This window comes from Tupaia chinensis, unplaced genomic scaffold (genome assembly GCF_000334495.1).
Source record: "Tupaia chinensis unplaced genomic scaffold, TupChi_1.0 Scaffold139466_1, whole genome shotgun sequence".
Taxonomy (NCBI): Eukaryota; Metazoa; Chordata; class Mammalia; order Scandentia; family Tupaiidae; genus Tupaia; species Tupaia belangeri.
Window position 1 is genome coordinate 288,465 of NW_006199351.1, and position 23,632 is coordinate 312,096.

Genomic DNA, 23,632 nt, shown 5'->3' on the forward strand with positions numbered 1-23,632 from the left:
GGATCAAAAAAGAGAGAAGAAAGTAAGAAAGTGAATAAAGGAAAAGTCGCCAGGGGTCTGGAGATGGAAGTGGAGTCTGCTGTAGAGCTGGGGGTGGTCCTGTTTGGTAAGGAGAAGTGTGAAATTAACAAATGAAAGAAGAGGAGGGGAGAAAAAAGCTTACCTGGTTGACAGAGATACAGGGTCACTGAGCTTTGTCGTGCACGGGCTTGAGCTGGAGAGGGGGCCCTACCTCATTCTCCCTCATGCCAGGGGTCTGGAGATGGAAGTAGGGTCTGCTGTAGAGCTGGGGGTGGTCCTGTGTGGTAAGGAGATGTATAAAATTAACAAAGAAAGAAGAGGGAAAGAAAAAAAAGCCTACCTGACTGACAGAGATGGAGGGTCCCTGGGCTTGGGGTGCCGGGGCTTGAGCTGGGGCAGGGGGCCCTGCCTCTTTCTCCCTTAGGCCAGGGGTCTGGAGATGGAAGTTGACATTGCAGTATAATTTTTAAAAATACTAAGACCAGATTCCAAGAGGAGAACTCTGTAATGATTGCATTTCTGCTAATTGGGGTGTGGTCTCTATCATCACACTATTTTAGTCCACTTTCCCCTACATCTCTGCGGGAAAGCTTTAGAGGTAGGGTCTGGGTTCCAATTCCTTGCTTTGGCATATGCCAGCTAAGCAACTCCTCACTCATCCTTAGCTTCTTATTATGCAAATTGGGAATAAATTATATAGATTGTAAAGTTTTTAGGAAAGTTAAATAATATATGTGTGAGATTCCTAAGCACATTATCTAGATTATGTGTAAGTGCTAAATATGTGATTCACTTTGATTAAAATAAAGTGATAAGCCAGAATTTTCAATAGCATTTAATGAGAAATCTTTAGGAGAATTCATTTCATTTGATACAAGTGCTTTGGGAATGCAGGATACATAACTTCTCATTAATCCTTATTGAAAGATAATAGAGAAAATAGGGAAATATTTACAAATCCATTACCATACAAGCCCAAGGTATAAAAATGCATTACTCATGTACTGATTTAACAGATCTATACATATTCTTTATCCTGTTATTATAAATTTAATTCGAGGGTAAGTTAGTTGCACATAGAACTCTAATATTTGGTTTTCATTTGCAGAATATTATTTTTCGCCAGTGCAATGTAATCTTTAATCTCAAGCCTATAATTCCAAGGTATTTATTGTACATTGTTTTTATAGAAAATCTTATCTGTTAGAGTATTTATACTAAATTGGATTTACTTTCTAAAACTGCGAAGTATGTGCTACCCTTCTAATGTTTACCTCAATTTTTATGCCTGTCTTTAGTAAATGTTTTAGTATATCTACTATATCTGTAACATGGATTTGCTTATCCATAAGAAAGCATTTTAATTTTAAATTTCTCTTTTTGAGACTGGGGGAAAAATCTGTGGCTAACATATTCATTTCTAAACAAAGCATAGAAATTCTTTCCTCTAGAATGGTAACTACATAACAATGTTGACCATGGCTAGACGCTTGGTACTCATTACTTTTCCACACTCCTGCCATTTGTAAATGCTCTAATTGCAACCTCTCCCCAGCCCCTACTGGCTCCTCTAAGTAAAGTCTTCCTAAAACTCTTAGAGAAATCATTCCTTTTTCTGTTGCTGTAACAATTAAGTTTGTCTACTTTGTGGTTAATATTTGTAAATATTCTATGTTTGATTGAAAATAATCTGTATTGTGTTGTTAGGTGAAATTATTTTGACACACCCATACATACACACACACATAACCATTAAGTTATGTTTGTTAATGGTGTTCAAATCTTCTACATCCTAATTAAATTTTTTGTATGATGGTTAGCAAGAGGAATATGCCAAAATTCTCTCACAATGATTCAGAATTTATTCATTTATTATTGTAAGTTGCAATTTTTGAAAAAATAATGCTAGTGTGAGTGTATACATCTACATAAATGCTTGTGTGAATGTATATATAAGTGTGTGTTAATATACATACATAGACATGTTAGTGCATTATTCATATAAGTATATATATGCACTAGTATATAAATGCTGATATGATTTTATTTATTTATTTAATCTTTCTGATGAAATGAACCTTTCACTGCCTAGCCCCTGACATGATTTTCTTTATATCCAGGGTTTTTTACTGTAAGAGGTGGGCTCTTCATATGGGAAGATAATTAGGAACAAACTTTCTTGCCAACCCAGAAAATGTTTCCACAAAAATCAGGAGAAAGAGGGAACCAGCAGTTAACGTAATGACTAGGTCGCTGGACTCCCACATAGTCTACTGCGGTTCGCGTCCCAGACCCGGTGGCTTAAAACTCACGCCGGGCGTGTGTGCGTGTGTGCCCAAGATCCCGAGAGGAGAATGGAGGAGAAGGATTGCGGCATGGCCATCCCCCCTGGGGGGTGATTTCTCGCTTTCTGTCTCTATGTCTCTCTCTGTCTGTCTGGTGAGCGCACGTGCCCTACAGCGAAAACCTCTCAAAAAAAAAAAAAAAATCAGGAGAAGGAAAACAGCTTTTTGTGAAATAAGCATTAAACCAGATTGTTGTGCTCATCACAGCCATCAGCTACTGATATTGCAAAGAAAGAAATCTCACCCTGTTACACAGTCAAGCAGATACAACCATTACACAAATGTTATGATAAATGATAACCACTCTTCAAGTAAGAGGACATGACAGCATCATTTGTTATAAAGACTTTATCCTAAATTTCTGTGGTAATCAGGTGGCCATCTGTGTTATCTACTTTTATCCAACGGAATAATATAATTTCCCATATCTATATAACAAGTAGGTAGTTACAACTAGGACTCAGATGCCTAAACCAAACTCTCAGGGAGACTAGACAATAGAGCTGTTGTATTTCTTCATGTCTGCATTTCCAAGAGATGACTTCAGGCCTTTAGGAAAAACATGCATGCATTGTAAAATTGGCAAGAAGCATATTTGGCTTTTAAAAAGATTTATATACAGCTACGAAGAGCACAGAAAAAAAAATGCACGATGACTAGTTTTCTAAAGGAAATGCTCTAAGAAAAGGGAAAGGGAATTATCTTTCCCTTTTGTTATCAGGGAGAATTAATGTTTTCCTTAGTTTTTGATTTGTGCTTGCATTTGAGAGAAGATTTTCCTGTGTTCCAAAATTTCTTCTCCGAACACTGAGAGATAATCCTCCAAGCTTTGAACAGATTGGAAAAAATACACAATTATGAAAGAGCTGATATTATCTATCCCTAGAAATAAATCTCAGTGGAAAAGAAAAGAGAACTGGGAGAGGAGAGAAGAGAGTCATTTATATAAGTCCAAGAGAAAGGGATGCTGCTAGGCAAGGCAAAATAATTCCCAGTTCCTGATGAGATAGGCTCCGAGACATAACTTATATCCTACTTCCCATCTAGAACTCAAAGAGTGCAATATGACAACATCTGCAATCTCATAATAGAAATGGCCACAGGGCAGGTAAAATTGCAAAGGAAAATTGAGACTGTTTCAAGTTGCTTGCATTCCCATGCTTTTTGTGGTCCAGGATGGCTGTCTGAAAATGGTGTAAGGGTTTGTTGTTATTGTTTTTTGACAGACCTTTGCTATAGGGTATGTGCACTTGTTGGAGAGACAGAGAGACAGAAAGCAAGAAATCACCCTCTGGGGAGATGGCCACATGGCAATCTCTCCTCCTCCATTCCCCTCCCAGGATTTTGGACATGCACACACATGCCTGGTGTGAGTTTTAAGCAACCGGGTCTGGGACTCAGACCGCAGTCAACTACATGGGACTCCAGTGACATATTATGCCATTTGCTAGTCCCAAATGGTGTAGGTTTTAAACATCAGAGATTTCAAGTGAACCTGAAAGGAATGTTGAGATAGTCTGATGAAAGCTCAGTGGATTCGAAGAGACTCTGTTTCAGATGAGAAGAATGCCATTCAGCCGTTACAGATCTGGCATTAGAGAGAAGGTCAGAGAGCAGATATCAACAGATGGAATTGATGATACAGTCAGAGGCATCTGCCAAAAGTGGCTGGAGACCAAACACAAAACACAAAACCTAATGTAACATTGTAAAATACTTGGCCATCTGCAGTACAAATAGTTCAGAAGCGAACAGATGATGAAGGTGAAAATCCAGAATTTTATCCCTAAATAATATAGTTGGTTGTCTGTATCCAAGATGTTCTGCAACTGTGGATTCAACCACATTCCTTTTAGGCGTATGTTTACTGTAAACATTCAAATTTGTTTCTTCTGCAAATTGGAATATGGATATTAAAGTTTAACCAAAAGTTAACACAAATTGTATCTTTGCAAACCAGATTTTATAACTTTGGTAACTGTAGTATCCTTAGTGGGACCTGGTTTGAGATTCTAAAGAATCTTTGTAAAGTGGATTTCTGCCTCAAGTACTAATACCAATCCTGAATAAGAATGGGAGTGAGTCAGCTTGAGGCCAGGCTCTCACCTTGTAAGAAAAAATGACTTTGACTCTCAGAAGTAATTATTGATTTTAAAAAGTGGATTGTAGTAAGACAGAGTACAAGAATATGGCAGAATCTATCACCTCCCCTGGGCTGATAAAGTATTGTCAGCAGAAGAGAAAACACCTATGAATGATTATTGAAAAATATCACAAATGCTTCTATGTAAACAATGAATTGCTCTTGCAAGTACTAAACTTGTGAAAGAAAAAAAAAAAGACAATTGCTAGGACTAGCAGGTGGCATGGTGGTTAAGGTGCTGGACTCCCACGTGACAGATTGTGGTTTAAGTCTTGGATCTGGTGGCTTGCTTTCTCACTTTCCCTCTCTCTCTCTGTCTCTGATCAAAATTTAAAATAATAATTATGAATAAAATTAAATAAGTAATTACTTAAAAATTCTGGCTCAGGGAGTAAAGGTGTTATCTGACAGCCTGGGCTTTGCAGGAATAAGTAGGGCTACCCATCAGAGCTGACAAGTGTAGTCAGTTGAAGATTTTATTATATATTATAAACTCCCTAATGTTTATTTACGTTAAAAAAAACAAAATCAGAAACAAACAAACAAAAATTCTGTAATAAACTGCAACCATTAAGAAAACACGGCCAACGGCTGGCCGTGTGGCCTGGGGGGTCACGGAGCCCGACACCAACCATTAAGAAAACACGGCCAACGGCTGGCCTTGTGGCCTGGTGGTTAAGGGAGCCAGACCCCATGTGGCTGACCACATGGTTTGAGATCCAGCCCTGGTGGCTTGGAAAATCACACTGGGTGCCTGATCATACATATCCAAAATTCCAGAAGGATAGAGAAATGTAGGAGAAGGAATTGTTGCATACATATGTCCCATTGGGAGGTGTTACTCTCTCTCTCTCTATGTCTCTCTGAGGCAAGCACACAGGTCCTCTGGCAATAAAAAAGAAGAAAAGAAAGCATGCAAGTAATATGGAAAATGTGATAAGACTAAGAAGTTGTTGAAGCCAAAGAATCTTAGGGACTTGAATCACCTTATTATTGAGAGAGGCCAGGAATTGTCCTTAACTATGTTTTTTTGGAACCAGTTAATGCCAAGTGATGGTCTGTAACCCTCCTATAGACAGACAAGCATGGCTATGGAGTCGTGTTTGGGAATCATGCCACTTTATTTGCACTCTTCCCACAAACACAATACACAATACTCTGATGTTTTCTCAAGATTATATAAGACTAAGAACTACTATTCCTATTATTAATACTTGTTGCTGGAATGAGAGAAAGATTAAGCCAGCGCTAAATGGATGTAGAGTTGCTTGGTGGAAACAAAAATTAACTCCCAATAGAAGTAGTTGAAAATGGCACCCAAGGGACCAGCAGATGGCATAATGGTTATGTCACTGTCCTCTCATATAGTTGATTGCAGTTCGAGTCCTGAACCTGGCTGCTTAAAACTCATGCCAGGTGTGTGTGCATGTGTGTCCAGTATCCGGGGAAGAGAATGGATGAGAAAGGATTGTTGCATGGCCAACTCCCTTGGGGAGTGATTTCTTGCTTTCTGTCTCTCTGTTTATCTTTTTCTCTCTGGCAAGCACCCACACTCTATAGTAAAAGTCTCTCTCAAAAAAAAAAAAAAAAGAAAGAAAATAACACCCAAAATCTAGGTTATGAAATCCATCCTACAAATGTTATAGTGTCTATGACATACTTAAAATATCACATACACATGCATACAGAAAATGTGTATATTAGTTCAAGTACTAACTTGGGTTCAGATCACACACTAAAGAATACATTGCAGACCCATTGAGCTGGTGCATATATAAGAAGCCCAAACATAAGAGGTAGCTCCTAAAAACGGTTCTGTTCCTGAATCTCACTTAACAAGCTATGATTTGTCGATTAACATGTTAAATGTCAGAAATAGAATTTTATTTGTGAGAGACCAGCAGGTAGTATAATGGCTAAGGCAACTAGATCCCACATGGCCAACTGTGTAGTTACAGTTCAGGATGCGGTGGCTTGAAATTCATGCTGGGCACATGTGCATGTGTGTGTGCCCCCAAAATCCCAGCAGGATGAGAGAGAAGAAGGGATTATAGTGTTGCCATCCCCCCGGGGGGTGATTTATCACTTTCCCTCTCACCGTCTCTGTCTATCTCTGGCATGTGCAGAAGCCCTAATGCAAAAACTTAAAAAAAAAAGAATATTATTGGTGAAATAGGTTGATTAGTATGATAATTCTTGTTAATTGGCTCTCATAGGTGAAATGAAAAGTAGTTTAGATTCAAGGATTGACTGCATTTAGGATAGGAAATACTGCACACCTTAATTCAAAGACATTTTAAGGATCTAATGAGGTTGGTAGGCTTTACCATCGGAATGAAGCCTAAGACTTGATTCCTAAACAGCCATGTGTCCTACTACTTATTAGGAGTATGGTTCTTAAACATGACTGCATATTATAAGTACATGAAGCACTTTTCTAAGCTGCCAATGTCCAAACCACACCTCAGAATAATTAAAATTGGAATCCTTTGAGGAAGAGTCCAGGAATTAGTGGTTTTAAAAGCTTCCTAGGTGATTCTATTGTGTAACCAAGGTCAAAAACCACTAGTCTGACAGGATATATAATACTAATTATTATAAAGACTTCAAATTCCAGCCTTTGCAATAGTTTGGGATTTGTGTAAAATGACCCTGTCACTCTTATGAATCAGGCACCTAAAGGGACAGAGAGCTGGACTTCATGGAGCTCCCAGAATAAGCTGTATGAACTGCTTTGTGCCTGCTTGATAAACAATGTTTGATTCATCTATATTTGCATATGTGACAGCCTTTTTTCTAAGATTTGATTTACCCTGACAGAAAAGTTTATGGGGAAGCAGCTAACCTTATCAATCTCTAACTTTAGGGCAGCATTGTGTGTCAAGGATAAAGTAAGGATTATACAAAACCAAATTGGCCCAAGTCAAATTTCAGTGAGTGGTGGGAAATGTACTTTGTTACCCACCCACCCACCCAGCTGTTTCATGTGAGATAATCATTATTTTCATGTAATAAATTCTCGACAATAAATTAATTACCATATTCATCAAAGGATCAAGATATTAGATAAGTAAATAATGAATCTTTAGCCAGGAAAGCAAAATTGTGCTACGTAGAGAAATAGTATAGGGTATAGTCACCCACAATAGGTGGACAAATACTTCTTTATCTTTTTGACTCTCTAAGTGAACTAAATTTAGATCTTGAGCTTTCATTTTGACTCATGGTTAGAAAATTTAATCTTTCAAATTGAAAGTAAGTTCCAGTTTGAAACTCAATCTTTTTTTTTATGCTAGCACTCATAATGTTGGAATAGCCTATCCTACATTTTCTTCTATTTGTCCTGAAGTCGTCTGTGTTCTAGGGAGATTTATAAATAATCCAGCATTTGGGATGGATGGATCAATATTTAATTTATTATAAGTAACATTGGAATGAACTATAATCTATGCTGACTTTGTCTGAAATATATAAACTTAATTGATCTTATTAGTTGATAATCTGTCTACTATATTTTTGTGCTTTAAATGTTCATACCGCTCAGCGCTGTGTAGCCTAGTTTATTGCAAATCAATATGTGCCTTCATTTTCTTCTTATTCTGAGGGCTCTCTGAGCCTCTGGACCACTCTTAGCCATTTTTATGTCTCTCTGAAGGGTATAGGCCACTTTTAGAAGTTCCTCCACCCATCAGATTGAGGGATATATATTCATAACTTGCTACTCTAAGAGTCAGAGGACAGAATGGCCATGTGACTTTCCCAGGAGCCTCTCACTAACCCCTCTTAATGTTTGTGTTCTTCTCTAAACCTGTCTACATTTCTATAACACACAAAACCCTAGACATGACCTTGGGAAATTTGATCCACAATTTACTTCCCTTGATTGCCTCTGCCAATTATTTTGCTTTCCTTAATGGATATATTCTTTATCTGGCCAGGGACAGGAAATTATTCTCACATCCTCACATAATATTTTGAATAGCTAGCATATGGCATAAACTTTAGGTCTCCTTCCTTCAAGGCTGAGATTGTTAGAATGCCCCAAGCTTTCACAATTCTTGCATGTTCTATGAGTTTGAAAAATCTACTCATATACTCTCTTGACTGTTTTTAGTTTATTGTTGAATTAGCCCCCTCTATCTCAAGGAGCACCACTGACCCAATAGATAGAGTGCCCAAGATCATCAAAAATGATACATGAAAGACAAACTTTGGTTATAATTATCCAAGTATTGAGTCCTGCTATTCCTATAGGAAAGACTTGTGGCTAATTAAATGGTTGGACTGAGGCTTTCGTTTTATCAGGATATTTGTGTTAGTTTATGTTTGACATGTGTTTTTATTGTGAGGAAACTGGAGCTCTCTGTTAGGAGACTTGCCTGAGATCACTAGTATGTAATAGCAACGTTGAGTATAGAAAAACACCATGTTTTCCTGTTGCTTAAAGCTCTAGAACTCAGTTAGGAGAAATGGAAAGTGGCTTCTGGCTAGCTCAATATGAACAATTCATAACCACGGCCATACATCCCAATCAACCACAGATCTTTTGCAAAATCCATATAATTCTCTCACAACAATCACATAGTTTCAGCAAGCCTGGGGTATGTTCCAGGCTTCTGTATTTAAAAATAATATCCACACATAACTTTTATGCTTTATAAAATAAACAAAGCTAAAGAACATGTGCATTGCACACCCAACTTGCCTCAAATATTATCTTCCTGCTTAGCTTTCTACCATCTCTTTCCCATTCTCTTAGCTTCCAAAGACCTAATGGGAGGTTGCTAAGGGAGACATTAGCTTTGATGGATGCACAACTTGAGGCAGTAGATTTAACTCTTTTGTTAAAGAGTTAAAGAGTATCTTCTAGGATATTTGTTAAAAATGAAATTATTGGGACTAGCAGATGGTTACATCACTGGTCTCCCACATAGTCGACCGTGCTTCAAGTCCCAGACCCGGTGGCTTAAAACACACCACACACATATGCATTTGTGCCCAAAATCCCAAGAGGAGACTGGAGGAGAAAGGATTGTAGTGTGGCCATCCCCCCTGGGAGGGTGATTTTTCTCTTTCTGTATCTCTGTTACTGTCTCTCTGGTGAGCTCACAAACCTTTTGGCAAAAAAAACTCTCTCTAAAAAAAAAAATAGAATGAAATAATCATGTGCCACTCCTGAGTTGCATGAACTGCTTTATGGAAACCTGATAATAGATAATTAGTAAATAGATATAAACTAGACTTTTATCTGAAGCCTACTTTTATTTTAACCTGGAAATGAGGCTTTGGGGCTCTATTTGATGCTTATATGCCTCAAAGTTTTTTACTTTTCTTGTTATGCATTTACCCAAAAGAGTTTATTAAATGGATCAAGCTTGGGTGTAGATGATAGAGATTACTTACCCAAACCTTTGTCTCTGGTAGTAGAACCTTCCTTCCTTTGGAGGGTACAGTCTATCTCCTGGTTGTGCATTCGAAACAGCCTGGCAGTGAGTAGGATGTGAGCACACTTGTCTGTGGGGAGACTTGGCAGAACTATCCGCAAAAAATATTTTCCAAATTATTTCTGAGCTTATTCCTGGAAATACCTTCTTCCAAATCTAAAAAAATGAGCTGGGATGTTTGCTCAGTGGAGAGTTTGAAAGCACTGAATTTGCTGATCAATAAATACCTATTTGAAGAGAAAAGAAAGCCTGCCAAGTACAATCTGCCTCTCCATAATTCTCAGGGAACACAGATGGCAAGACAGTTTAGGCCTCAAAATCACTGTTGACCCAGAGGATTTGTTTATAGTTTAATTATTTTTGCAGGTAAAATGGGACAGATGCATCCAAACAGATCCAATGGCAGAACAAACCTAGATGTTGGCCCAGACCATCACTTTTTGGCTTCTTGTGTAGGTCTCTGGGAATACAGCGACAGAATCTGAAAACTTGTATGGTGAACTCGTTGCCTTTATCACCAGACAATGCAGGTGAGAACCATTGAGAGAAATGCCCTGTCAGGATAATTATTAAAGCAGTCTCCTTAACAATAAATGGACATCCAATGGGAGGAAAACTTGGAAGATTAGGGACAAAATTGTTAAGGGAATGAAAGCAGAAGAAAAGCTGGAAAATAAAACTCCAAAATTAAAGGTGATGCTGGCAAGGCACTGGGGATATTTTATTTCAGTCAAGAACGGCTTATCGCTGGGACCAATAATTAACGTAATGACTATGTCACTGGACTCTCATGTAGTCAACTGCAGTTCGAGTCCTGGACCCACTGGCTTAAACTCATGCTGGGTGCATGTGCATGTGTGCCTAATATCCTGAGAGGAGAATGGAGGAGAAGGGATTGCAGCATGGCCATCCCCCCTGGAGGGTGATTTCTCGCTTTCTGTCTCTCTGTCTCTCCAGTGAATGCACATACTCTAAAGAAAAAAAAAAAAAAAAAAAGACAGTCATGAGAAATTGAAAACAGGCTTTGCTAAAATAAAGGTGTATCAAAAAAGTACAATGTGGGGGCCAGCCTTATAGTACAGCAGTTAAATGCTATACAAAAGAAGTTGGATCCTACATGGTCAACCGGGATTCGAATGCTGGCCCTGGTTAAATGAGCATGTGCACATGCCTAGGATCCTGATGGGATGTAGAATGGGAAGAAGAAGGATTGTAGTACAATCAGGCCTCAGTGAGCAGTGTTTTCTCTGTCTCTGTCTCTTTCTCTCTCTCTCTCTCTCTCTCTGTCTCTCTCTCTCTCATGTGTGCACACCCCCACTCTAACATGAATAAAGAGGAAAAAAGGGAAAATATGCCTAGAATATCAACACAGTAAGTACTTTTCAATATTGGAGACTATGAATTTAAATCAGTATCTTGGGCTTTGCCACACATCAGCTGTATCTTCATAACACCTAAATTAAAATGAAAATACAAAAAAATCTGTCAGTTCATATTTATTTCAGAATACAATTTAATATAAAAACATGCAATGTTTCCCATTGAATCAATATGTTATTTGGGGAATTATGTATACATAACCACAATTATAATTATATGTTTTGTACTGACAAGTGAATATTTTCAGAAGCAGAAGATGCTAGGACCTTGGCAGTCCCTCTGTCCCCCCAGTTACTTAGCCATAATTTAATCCAGTAACATTAAAATGAATAATAAATACAGCATTTCACAGAGGATTATAACAATACACTAAACGATATTCAATGTATTAAGGAAGTTTTCCAAGGACCAGTGCAAAGCACTATTCATTTTATTTTTAAGTGGAGTAAAATGATGATATTTGCTGAAGGAATAAGCAGTACTAAGGATAGTTGACCAAATTTATTTTTCCTCATACATATTCTTACTTTTTCCCAGAAGTAATGAGCCATGATTCTGCTCAGCAATAGTGAATAATCTCATCTGATGTTCAAATGTTCTACTGTTGATGTTTTGCCCTAATATTTATACTTGGCCTTTTAATATATATGCTTAGCTTCTTAGAAACAGTGCTTTAGGAAAGCTCCTATAATTGTTTTTAATTCTTTTACATTTAGCAATGATTACTACTTAATAAAACTTAATTTGAAGAATTAGAAATTAATTGGCTGCAGGAAGGGAGGATAATTTGGAGGCCAGTAGGTGATAAATCAAGAAAGTCATAAATTACAAGTAAGAAACATAGTGCTGATTCTTAAAAATTCTGACTCAGAATTATTTGTTAGTTTTTAGTAGTTTTGCTAAAACATGAGAAATAAGATGAATATTTTATAAACACCAGAACTATAGTTGGGGTGCTTAGAACAAAAGTTATACTTATTAAAAATATCTAGCCAATGCCCTTCAGTTCTGTTCCCCATGTTGTAGGGAGTGCTGAAATTGCAACACTAGCAACAAAAATGAGCCGGTAAGGCAGTAATAAAGTAAACCAGGTGGTTGAGGATAGTGTATTAGTTCTGCATTAGAAATTGTTCCTGTAATTACAATAATTATAGAACATAGCAAAATTTAGTCTAGAGTCTTGGAAGAGATAAAAAACTCCCCAAGTCATTGTGCACCATGGGAACATTGAACAGGAAGTGAGTAAGGGAGTAGATGAAAGCAGTTTATAGGATTTTGTTGAAATTGTATGCATGTGGGGGAGTGTCTATCATGAAGTTATCTTTTGAAGGATGTTGCTAATGGCTGCAATTCCTTATATCTTATTGGGTTTGGAAAATTGTGTCTGGGCAGGTATGGTGGTTTTTGTTGACTAACTTATCTAGGACTTGTAATACAATTTAATCAAGTCTTTCTTAATTGGCAACTAAAATTATTTCATAAGGCAGAACTATAACCTAATACATAAACTGGTGAAAATCAATTTATTTTAGAATAGTACATCTATCACAATTAAATGAACGTTAAAATAAACATGCCTCTTCCCCCAGCATCTAGGAACTCCTAAACATGTTTCGTATGTATTGTCATTTTATGGATTTTAAAATTATAATTTATGACATACGTATAATCATTGTATATCTTTGTGGAGTACAGTATGAGTTTTCAAGGTATGCATACAGTGTGTAATAATCACCTTAAGGATACAGATATATTCATCTCATTCAACATGGAATATTATACTGTTGTGCACATTCAATAATAGTTCTACTAGCTTCATAAGTGTGTGTTGTTTTTTGGAAGTATATATTGAATGGTGAACAATATTTTCTATTCTGCTGCAGTACACCATTCCATTACCTACTCCACTTGTTTGCATGCAATGATTTCATGCTATCTAATGCTTTATTACTTGTGCCTTTTTTGATTTTATATGATAAGAAACAGTAAAATTCTTGTTAACTAATGAAACCAAATCAGGTTCTGGTTGTTTTGATCTTTTATTTATTTGTATTGACTTTTGCCTAATCCTAAACTTTGAAATACTAAATAATTAAATCAATTTATTAAAAAACCATTGTTTATGCACTTAGATTGCCTTGCTGAAAACGATACGCTCTTGCCAAATCAATGAATCAAAACCTATCACAAGGGAAATTAAAAAATATCTTGAGGCACATTTAAAATAAGAACACAACATACCAGTATTTGTGAGATTGCACCAAAAAAGGTGAAAAGGGAAGTTTATAGTGGTAAATGTCTATACTAAAAAAGAGAGGGAGAGATGGCTCCTTGACACAGTGGTAATGTGCTTCTCAAGAGAAGCTGGATCTCATGTGGCTACTGTGATTTGAATTCCCCATGCTGTCCTGAAACACACTGGGCATGTACATGAGTGCTCAAGATCCAATGGGCTGGTGTGCTGGAGGAAAGGAACCATGCTTTGAATCAGACCCTGTGGAAGATGCTCCTCTCTTCTTCTTTCATTGGTATGTGCACTTGCAAGCACTGTAACATGAATAAAGGGAAAATTTTAAGAAAAAGAAAAAGAGATCTTAAAACAATACCTTAGGGGCCGTCAAGTGGCGTGGTGGTTAAGGGCACTGGACTGACTCCTACATGGCCAACTGTGGTTCAAGTCTCAGACCTGGCGGCCTGCTTTCTCACTTCCTATCTCTCTATCACTCTGTTCCTCTCTGGTAAAATTAAAATAAATAAATAAACAAATTTATTTTAAAAAAAACCAATACCTTAACATACCTGAAGGAACTTGAAAACTAAGAATAAACAGAACCAAAAGTTATCAGGAAAAAGAAATGGTAAATATTAGGGAAGGAACCGGTGAAATAGAGAGCAGAAAAACAACAGAAAAATCAACAAAACTAAGAGTTGGTGTTTTGAAAAAATAAAACTGAGAACCCTTCAGGTAGAATAATTGAGAGGGCGGGGGGAAGGAGAACTCAATAAAAATCCAAGTAAAGTGACTTTACAACCTGTGGCACAGAAACAAAAATAAGTATACAAGACAAACGTCAATAATTGTATACCAACAACTGGATAACCTAGAATAAGTGGATTAATTACTAAAAACATATAACATACCAGGAATGGAAATTTCGGAGAGATTTTTGCTATAGGGCATGTGCACTCTCCAGAAATAGAGACAGAGAGAGACAGAAAGTCAGAAATCATCCCCCAAGGGGAATGGCCCTACCGCAATCCCTTCTCCTCCATTCTCCTCTTGGAATCTTGGACACGCACGCACATGCGCATGGCATGAGTTTAAGCTACCAGACCCCGGACTCGAACCACTGCCGACTACATGGGATTCCAGTGACATAGCCATTACACCAACTGCTGGTCCCAGGAACAAAAATTCTGAATAGACCTGTAACTAATAAAGAGATTGAATTAGTAATTATAAACCTCCCAACAAAGAAGACCTCAAGAGAAGACAACTACTAAATAAAAATCCTACCAAATAATAATAGTGAGTGACAATCCTTAAATTAATCAGAAAAACTTAGGAGGAATAGATATTTTCTAATGCATTTCATGATGTCAACATTACCTTGATACCAAAACTAGACAGAAATATTACAAGAAAAGAAAACTGCAGACTAATAACCATGATGAATAATAGTACAAAAATCTAAATAAAAGACTAGCAACCCAAATTCAATAACCTGGATCCAGCAAGTGGTGTGGTGGTTAAGGCACTGGACCCTCACATGACCAACTGCGGTTCAAGTCCTGGACCTGATCATTTGAAAATTATGCCAGGTGCATGTGCGTGTGTGCCCAAAATCCCAGGATAAGAATGGAGGGTAAGGGGCTGTAGCATGGCCATCCTCTCTTGGGAGTAATTTCTTACTTTCCTTCCAACGATCTCTCTCCAATAAGCACACACATCTTATGGCAAACCCCCTCCCCCCAAAAATTTTGCAACTGCCCATTAGAAGGATTATATACCATCACCAACTAGGATTTACTTCTACTGCAAGGATAGTTCAATGTGTGAAAAACTCAATCAATATAATACATACCAAAAAAAAAAAAATGACTATCACAGTTAACATAGAAAAGGAATTTGAAAAAAAATCAACAATCTTTTATAATACTCGAAAAACTAGTAACAGAAGGAAACTACCTCAACATAATAAAGACCATATATAAAAAGCATACAGTAAACATCATACTCAAAGATGAAAAACTGAAAGCCTTTCATCTAAGATCAGAAACAAGACAAGGAAATCCTCTATTACCACTTCTATTTAACATAGTACTGGAATTCCTAGCCAGAGAAATTGGGCATAAATAAATATATAAGTAAACCAGGCATCCAAATCACAAAGTTACAAATAAATAATCCCTGTTTGCAGATATCATGATCATATCTCTGTCTTTCTCTGCCAATTGGACAAGCTCTCTGGCAATTAAAAATCAAAATTAAAAAAATAAAAACAAGAAAGCCCTAAATATTATATTTTATAAAAGACTGTTAGTACTACTGAATTTGAAAATGTCGCAATAAACAAATCAGCATGTGAAAATCAGTTGTATTTTTTTTTTAATTTAAAACTTGCTATAGCACATGTGTGTTTTTTGGAGAAAAAGAAAGAAAAGAGAGTGAAAAGTACTACTGAGAGTCGATGGCCACACTGCAATTTCCTTTACTGTCCTCTTGGGATTTTGAACATGTACATACATGTGCCTGGCATGTTCTTCAAAAGGCCGGTTCTAAGACTTCAACCATGCTGTCAGCCATGTGGGATCCACCTGCCTTAACCACCAGGCCACTGAATGGCTCTAGTTCTGTTTTTATACACTAAAAATAAGCAGTTGGAACAAGGAAATTCGGAGAATAATGCTATATATGATAGTATTAAAAATAATAAATTACTTAGAAATAAACTTAGGGAGATGAAAGACTTGTACACTGAAAACCACAAAACATTACAAATGAGCATTCAGAAAGAAACAAATTAAAAGACTTTTCATATTCATGAATTGGAACACTTAATATTTTTAAAATGGCTATACCATCACAAGTGTTCTTCAAATTAAATGTAATCTCTATCAAAATCCAAATTGAGATATTTGCAAATTAGAAAAAAGTTCTAAAGTTCATGTGGAATCTCAAAGGACCTTGAATAACTAAAATAATCTTAAGAAATAAAAACAAAACTGGAGGTCTCATAATTCCTGATTTGAGAACATATCATGAAGCTACTGTGATCAAAATAGTGTGGTATTGGTATAAAGACATGCTTATAGGCCAGTGGAACAGAATAGAGATCCTAAAAATAATCCCTGATCTACATGGTCAAATGATCTTGGCACCAAGGTAAGTCTACACAATGCAGAAACAATAATTTCTTTTAAAACTGGTGTCTAAAACAGGGTACATACATGCAAAAGAATGAAGTTGGGTACTTATTTTGTATCACTCACAAAACAACTCAAAATGGATTAAGGACTTTAACATAAGATCTGAAAAGACAAAGCTCCTAGAAGAAAACAGGGAAAAAGCTTCATTACATTGGACTTGGTAATAATTCTTTGAATATGTACCCAAAAACAGAGACAACAAAAGCAAAAGTAGACAATGTTACTACCTCAAACAACTTCAGCACAGAAAAGAGAAAAATCAATACAGTGAAAAAGCAACCCACAGAATGGAACATATATCTGCAAATTATGTATCTGATGAGGGTTTAATATCTAGAATGTATAAACAACTCCTACAAATAAACATGTAAGAAACAAATAACATGATTTAAAAAAATTAGCATGAGGTACAGACATATTAAATAGATACAGGCAAGACATTCATGGAACATACAAATGGATTGTTGTATGCTAAATGATAACATGTATAGTATCCTCAACTGAACTTGTTTGAGGCGTATTTGTGTTGGGTAAATTCACTTTATAAGCCAAGTGATGTACAAAGATTGAATGCATAAAATAAATTTAAAATTTTTAAAAAATTGGCGTAGGACTTGAATATACATTTTTCCAAAGAAAAATACAAATGGTCAACAAGCATATGAAAGGGTGCTTAACATCACTAATCATGAGAGAAATGCAAATCAAAACCATGGTGAAACATTAACTCACATCAATGGGATGGCCATTATCAAACAAACAAACAAACAAAACCCAGAAGATAACAAGTGTTAGTGAGGATGTGGAAAAATCATAACTTTTCTGTACTGCAGGTGGGAATGTAAAATGGTGTAGCCACTATGGGAAATGGTACATATGCTATTTTTAAAAAGTAAAAGTACAATTACCATATGGTCCACTCACTAATTCTACTATGGGTATATGTCCAAAATTGAAAACACAATTTAAAAGAGTATTTTCTCACTCATATGATTGCAGTATTATTTATAATAATCAAAAAATTTAAACAACATAAATGTCAATCCAGAACAAATAAAAACAGTGTGGTACATAGATGCACATGGAGTACCATTCGGCCTTAAGAAAGAAAAATGATTCTGTCATATGTCACAATATAAATGAGCCTTGAGAATATACACTAAGTGAAATAAGTCAGACATTAATAAAACAAGTACTATAAGATTACGTTTATATAAGATATCTAAAATGGTTAAATCTTTACAAACAGAAAATAGAATGATGATTGTCAGGGGCTTGGGGGAGTATAGAGTTTCAGTTTTACAAAATGAAAAATGAAAAAGTTCTACAGAGCTCTTACACAACAATGTGGATATAGCTAACACTTATTTACTTACTGTACACCTAAAAATGGTTAAGATTTTAAATGTTATGTCCCCTTTAACACACACACCTATGATAAAATGCCAATGTAAACCTTCAAAAAAGTATTTATACGGGCTGGTCCTATGGCCTAACAGTTAAAGGAGCCAGATCCCACATGGCCAGCTAAGGTTCGAATCTTGACTCAGGCAGCTTGAAAAACACACTAGGTGAGTATACCTTATTCCTCAAATTAAGAAGGTATTGCAGTGGGACCAGCAGTGAGCGTAATGGCTATGTCACTGGACTCCCATGTAGTCGACTGTGGTTCGCGTCCCAGCCCCGGTGGCTTAGAACTTACACCAGGCGCATGTGCGTGCGTGCCCAAGATCCCGAGAGGAGAATGGAGGAGAAGGGATTGCGGCGTGGGCATCCCCCCAGGGGGTGATTTCTCACTTTCTGTCTCTATGTCTCTGTCTGTCTGTCTGGCGAGCGCACACACCGAAAGGCAAAAACCTCTCCGGAAAAAAAAAAAAAAAAAAAAAAAGAAGGTATTGCAGCATGACTATGTCCCATTCGAGAGTGCTTTCTCACTATCCATCCCTTCTTCTCTGTCAATAAGGAAAAAAAAGTATTTATGCTTAGTTTCTTTCTCTTTCATTTCAGTGCCAACATTTCATCATTATTTTTCTATTTCTAGCTCTTCTCCTTGAATTTACACTTATGTTCATTTCTTTTGGTTTTGAAATTTCTTATTCAGTGCAATCTTAGAAAAATAGATTTCTAATTTCTTTAACATATATTTATAACAGGACTTGCATAACCTGGAGATTCAATCAACAGAAGTTGGTCTAAACTACAATTGTTTCTCCATACTGCACCAAGCTGTGGCTATCATTAGCTCTTTCAGCAATCTATGAGCCAATTCTAATACTAAGACTAAGGAGCATATAGTAACATGTAGTAAATTGTACTTCCTGAAATGAAAGTTAATGAAAGAAAAAACTACAGAAAACAAAACCAAAACATGAATGTAGTTCATATCCTGATACTAGTTTTCAATTTGGATTTATTTTACCTCCTGTATTAATTGCCTCTTCTTTTTAAAAAATTTTGCTTTAGGGCATGTGTGTTTGAGAGAGACAAAAAGAGAGGAAGAGAGTGAGGAAAAGTGAGAAAGCACTTCCCATCCTGAGGGGATAGCCATGCTGCAATTTCTTCTTCGTTCTCAGGATTTTAGGAATGCACATACATGTGCCTGGCATGTTTATCAAGCTGCAGGGTCTGGGACTCAAACCACACCATTGGCCATATGGGATCCAACCACCTTAACCCCACACCACTGGCTGGCCCGCTTTTGCATCTATATTGTAGACTCCCCTCACCTTGAATGAAAACTTATTGAAAGAATATAGAATGTAAGTCTGATTCTCCTTTGTAAAATTGAATTTTCCCTTTCAATTTAGAATTGTTTTTCTCAAATGAATAAAAAGAATTGTTTTACTGAGGTTGCTAATGTTTTGGGGACATCACTTTGTCATGAATATTCATTCAGGAAATAGGAGGCAGGAGTCCGTATTTTAGGTCATTTTAAATTTTTTTTTTATGTTTTTATTTCAAATTTATACTCCATTCCAAACACCTTATTGAGAGAAGAGGATTAAAAGGCAAAACTAAACAAAAAACTGAAGTCCATATTTTATCCCTTAAAGGAACTGTATTGGAAACTCATCTGGAACAAATTTAGACACAAACAAGATAGCTTTACTGACTCCAGTATCCAAATGAAAATGGACAGTGGTGCAGCGCGGCCTCCGAGATAATAGGGGCAGTGGACTGCTCTTCCCAAGCTTTCCGTCTCTATGGAAGGATCCATCCTTGGATAAGCCAGCTTCTTGCACATATTCTTTAGTCTGGCCCCAACAGACAGCTCTTGTCCTCATAGCTTCACTATTAGAGATGGGCTAAACAGTACTCAAATCCCGGGGAGAAAAACAAAGTCCCAAAACTCTGAATTTCTGAATCCCTGACATAGAGTAGATACCTGTTTTTGTCTGGGACAGTAGATGACAGTATTCTGCTGCAATCTCCTTTGGAATCATTCAGTTGTGATAGCGCGTAAATGGCTGAGCTTTGGCTTGTGCTTCAAATATCAATAATAACGATCTTATTAGATCAAAATAGATTTAGGAAGACTGGTCCAGTAATATAGTGGTTAAGGCGTCCAGATACCACATGGTTGACTGTGGTTCAAATCCTGGTTCAGGCCCCTGGAAAAACAAGCCAGGCATGTGTGCTTGTGTGTCCCAAAGTCATGGTAGGATGAAGAAATGGAGAAAGGATTGGAGAGGAGTCACTTTCTCCAGTAACCAAAAAAATAAAAATAAAAAAAAATAAGAAAGAAAGTTCTCCAGACTCTGCTGCCAGACCTATGTTAGTTGGGTAAGACAAAAAGGTTTGAATAGATACAAATGTCATCCTATGTGGCATTTCTTAAAATTATTTTCCACCTAGATATAATTCTATTTTAAAAAGAAAGCTTCAAATAGCCATGTTTGGTATAAATACATAGTTTTCTATGTGAAATTGAGCATTTTTCTCTGAAAAACCATTTATCTGTAAGTCCTTAGTTTAAAATTTCTGCTCGGGTACTGCAGTTTTCTCTTCCTTCTATCTTCCATCTAATAAAAGACTGTAATTTGCCTATCACTTTTTTCATCTGAACCTCTATTCAGGTTAATTTTGTTAACTTACTCTCCATGGGAAAGAGAAAACCTTGGTATATGGGAGAGTTTTCTCTCATTTTATATGTTTTATCAACATTCATTTTAATTCCTCTTTATATAATGGATTGCAGGTTTCTCTCTTCTTATTTGTTTGATGCTAAAGTAATGTGGGGATTCTCTTTTCAAAAGTAATGTTATCCATCGATTCTAAAGCAATTTTTAAAGAATTATTCACTTATTTATTTAATTCCATTTATTATTATTTTTTACATTTGACCAGAGAGAGAGAGAGAAAGGGAAAGTAAGAAAACAAGCCGTCAGGTCCAGGACTTGAACCACAGTAGGCCATGTGGGAATCCAGCGCCTTTAACTACCACACCAGCTGCCTGTCCCTCTAAAGCAATTTTTAAAAAAAAAATAATTATTTGGAGACCAGCAGATGCCATAATGGCTACGTCACAGGAATCCCATGTAGTTGACCACCATTTGAGTCCCAGACCCAGTGGCTTAAACTCACACTGAACGTGTACGCATGCATGCCCAAGATCCCGAGAGGAGAATGGAGGAGAAGGAATTGTGGTGTGGCCATCCCACCTGGGGGATGATTTCTCGCTTTCTATCTCTCTGTCTTTCTCTGTCTTTCTGGTGCGTGCACGCATCCTATAGCAAAAACCCCTCCAAAAAAATGTTTTTATTTAACTTTATTTATTTAACTTATTTTTAATTTAATCAGAGAGGGACAGAGCTAGAGAAAGAAAGGGAGAGAAAATAGCCTACCAGGTCCGGGACTCGATCTGCAGTTGGCCATGTGGAAGTCCAGCACCCTTAACCACCACTCTACCTGCTGGCCCCTAAAGCAATTTTTAAAATATTACTAGAAAATTTAGTACAATGAAGGAATAATTTTGATGTTGAGAAAAACAAACAAAGAAACATAAATAGCATTTTATTTTGTTTGTCCAAAGGAAGACATTCCCAAATTGGGAGCAGCACAGTATGCTGAGATATTTGCATGATAATATCATGAACTAAAAAGTGAATCTCTGTATTACAAGTACTTAAACCTGGTCATAAAGGGCTGAATTACACATGATAGATTGATTTTTTGCATCATAGAAACATTCTCAAGTAGAGTTGGTAGAAGAAATGCCACACTGGCTGAGTATGCATGATTTCACCAGTACTATATCTAGTCTGGTTCTGATGCTTATTTTATTTCATCAGACTCTCTTTCCTTGCTTTTTCACATGCTTTTGAACTTTTTGTTGAAAGTTGAACATGTATTAGGTGACTGAGGTGTGAGGATTTACGTTAATCTTGCTCAGAAATTGGCTGTTGAATACCTGGTGTAGCTATAGGTGCCAGAGATTTCAAATTTCTCTAGTTTTGTTTTCACCTCTTCTGTTTTGGTTTCTCTAAATATTTCTTCTCATAGAGACTGTCTTGCGGATCTTTTAACTGTAGCATAATTCTCAGGTATGAAGGTAAGGACACATATTATGTATTAAATAATAGTCTTTTAGTGGCCTGTGTTTAGTGGCTGGGGCCCTTGCCAGAAAGAGTTTAAACAGGGTACAGTTTTTATTTCCCCCTCAGCTCCATATTGCGTTCTCTGGCTCTATCATCACAATCTATTTGCTTGAAGCCCTGAATCTTGTTGACTATATGATTTTCTTCCCTTATGCGAGACAAGAATACTGTAAGAGGCTGTATTGGGAGGGATTCCCTTCTCCTAGTTGTCATTGGCTCTATCTACCAAAGTCCTTTTCCTTGTAGAATAGGGCTTCCTGATAGAGAAAGCTCAGACATGTTTCCTTTACCTTGTCATATCCATGAGGGTGTGTTTCTTGGATTTCACCATTAAAGCTTGGTAAAGCCAATAAAAGTACAGGGCCTTTCCTAAAACAATGACTCTCCTCCCATAAGGAGAGTCTCACTCTCTTGTCAATCCATACCCAATCTTCAGTCATTCAACAAAGCTACTATTTACGTGTTCTTACCAGTTTCTGGCTCCAGTACTTCTCTAGGTAAACATATCTTGGCTGTGTCTCTCTGAATGTAACTGTTATCTTCGGATTTGGGGATCACAGTTTGTCCTAACGACTTCAGTTCTCTCATGAGTCCAAGAAAAGTCATTAATTTTCAGTTTGTCCAGAATCTTCTCATTTTAAAAATGAACATGATGACTTCCAAATTTTCATGTGCTTGAGCCACCAGAAAGTGTAAACATTTCTATGTATAGATCAGGTTACTTATATCAATGAAAGTCAAATATAAAATACATAACTTATGCTAGGATATTCACAAAATTAATATTCAAAATATTTTTGCAAAGTTTTATGTGGAATAAAAATATATGGCAAAATTGAAATAAAACTGAAACTAAATTTATACCAGTATATATTCATTTGTGTGAATTTTATTCCTAGAAAACATTTATATACCCAAGAATATTTGTAAGACATGATGCTGTGACCCACTTATATGGAGATGCCCAAAAGGAAAATTATACTAAACTCAGAGAGTTGACATTTCATTGAAGATGGGCCAGTGAATGAAGAATATGAAACGTGTTATGAAAAAATATGGACATGTTGGGACCAGCAGTTAGCATAATGGCTATGTCGCTGGACTCCCATGTAGTCGACGGCGGTTCGCATCCTGGACCCGGTGGCTTAAAACTCATGCTGGGCGCGTGTGCGTGCGTGCCCAAGATCCCGAGAGGAGAATGGAGGAGAAGGGATTGCGGCGTGGCCATCCCCCCTGGGGGATGATTTCTCACTTTCTGTCTCTCTGTCTTTC

General features: G+C 36.9%; 1 pseudogene; it reads right to left on the reverse strand.

The window, feature by feature from the left end:
* LOC102478387 (protein SET-like) overlaps nucleotides 1–20,047 on the reverse strand; it is a 65,560-nt pseudogene extending 45,513 nt beyond the window's left edge.
* Between the last annotated feature and the right edge of the window lie 3,585 nt (nucleotides 20,048–23,632).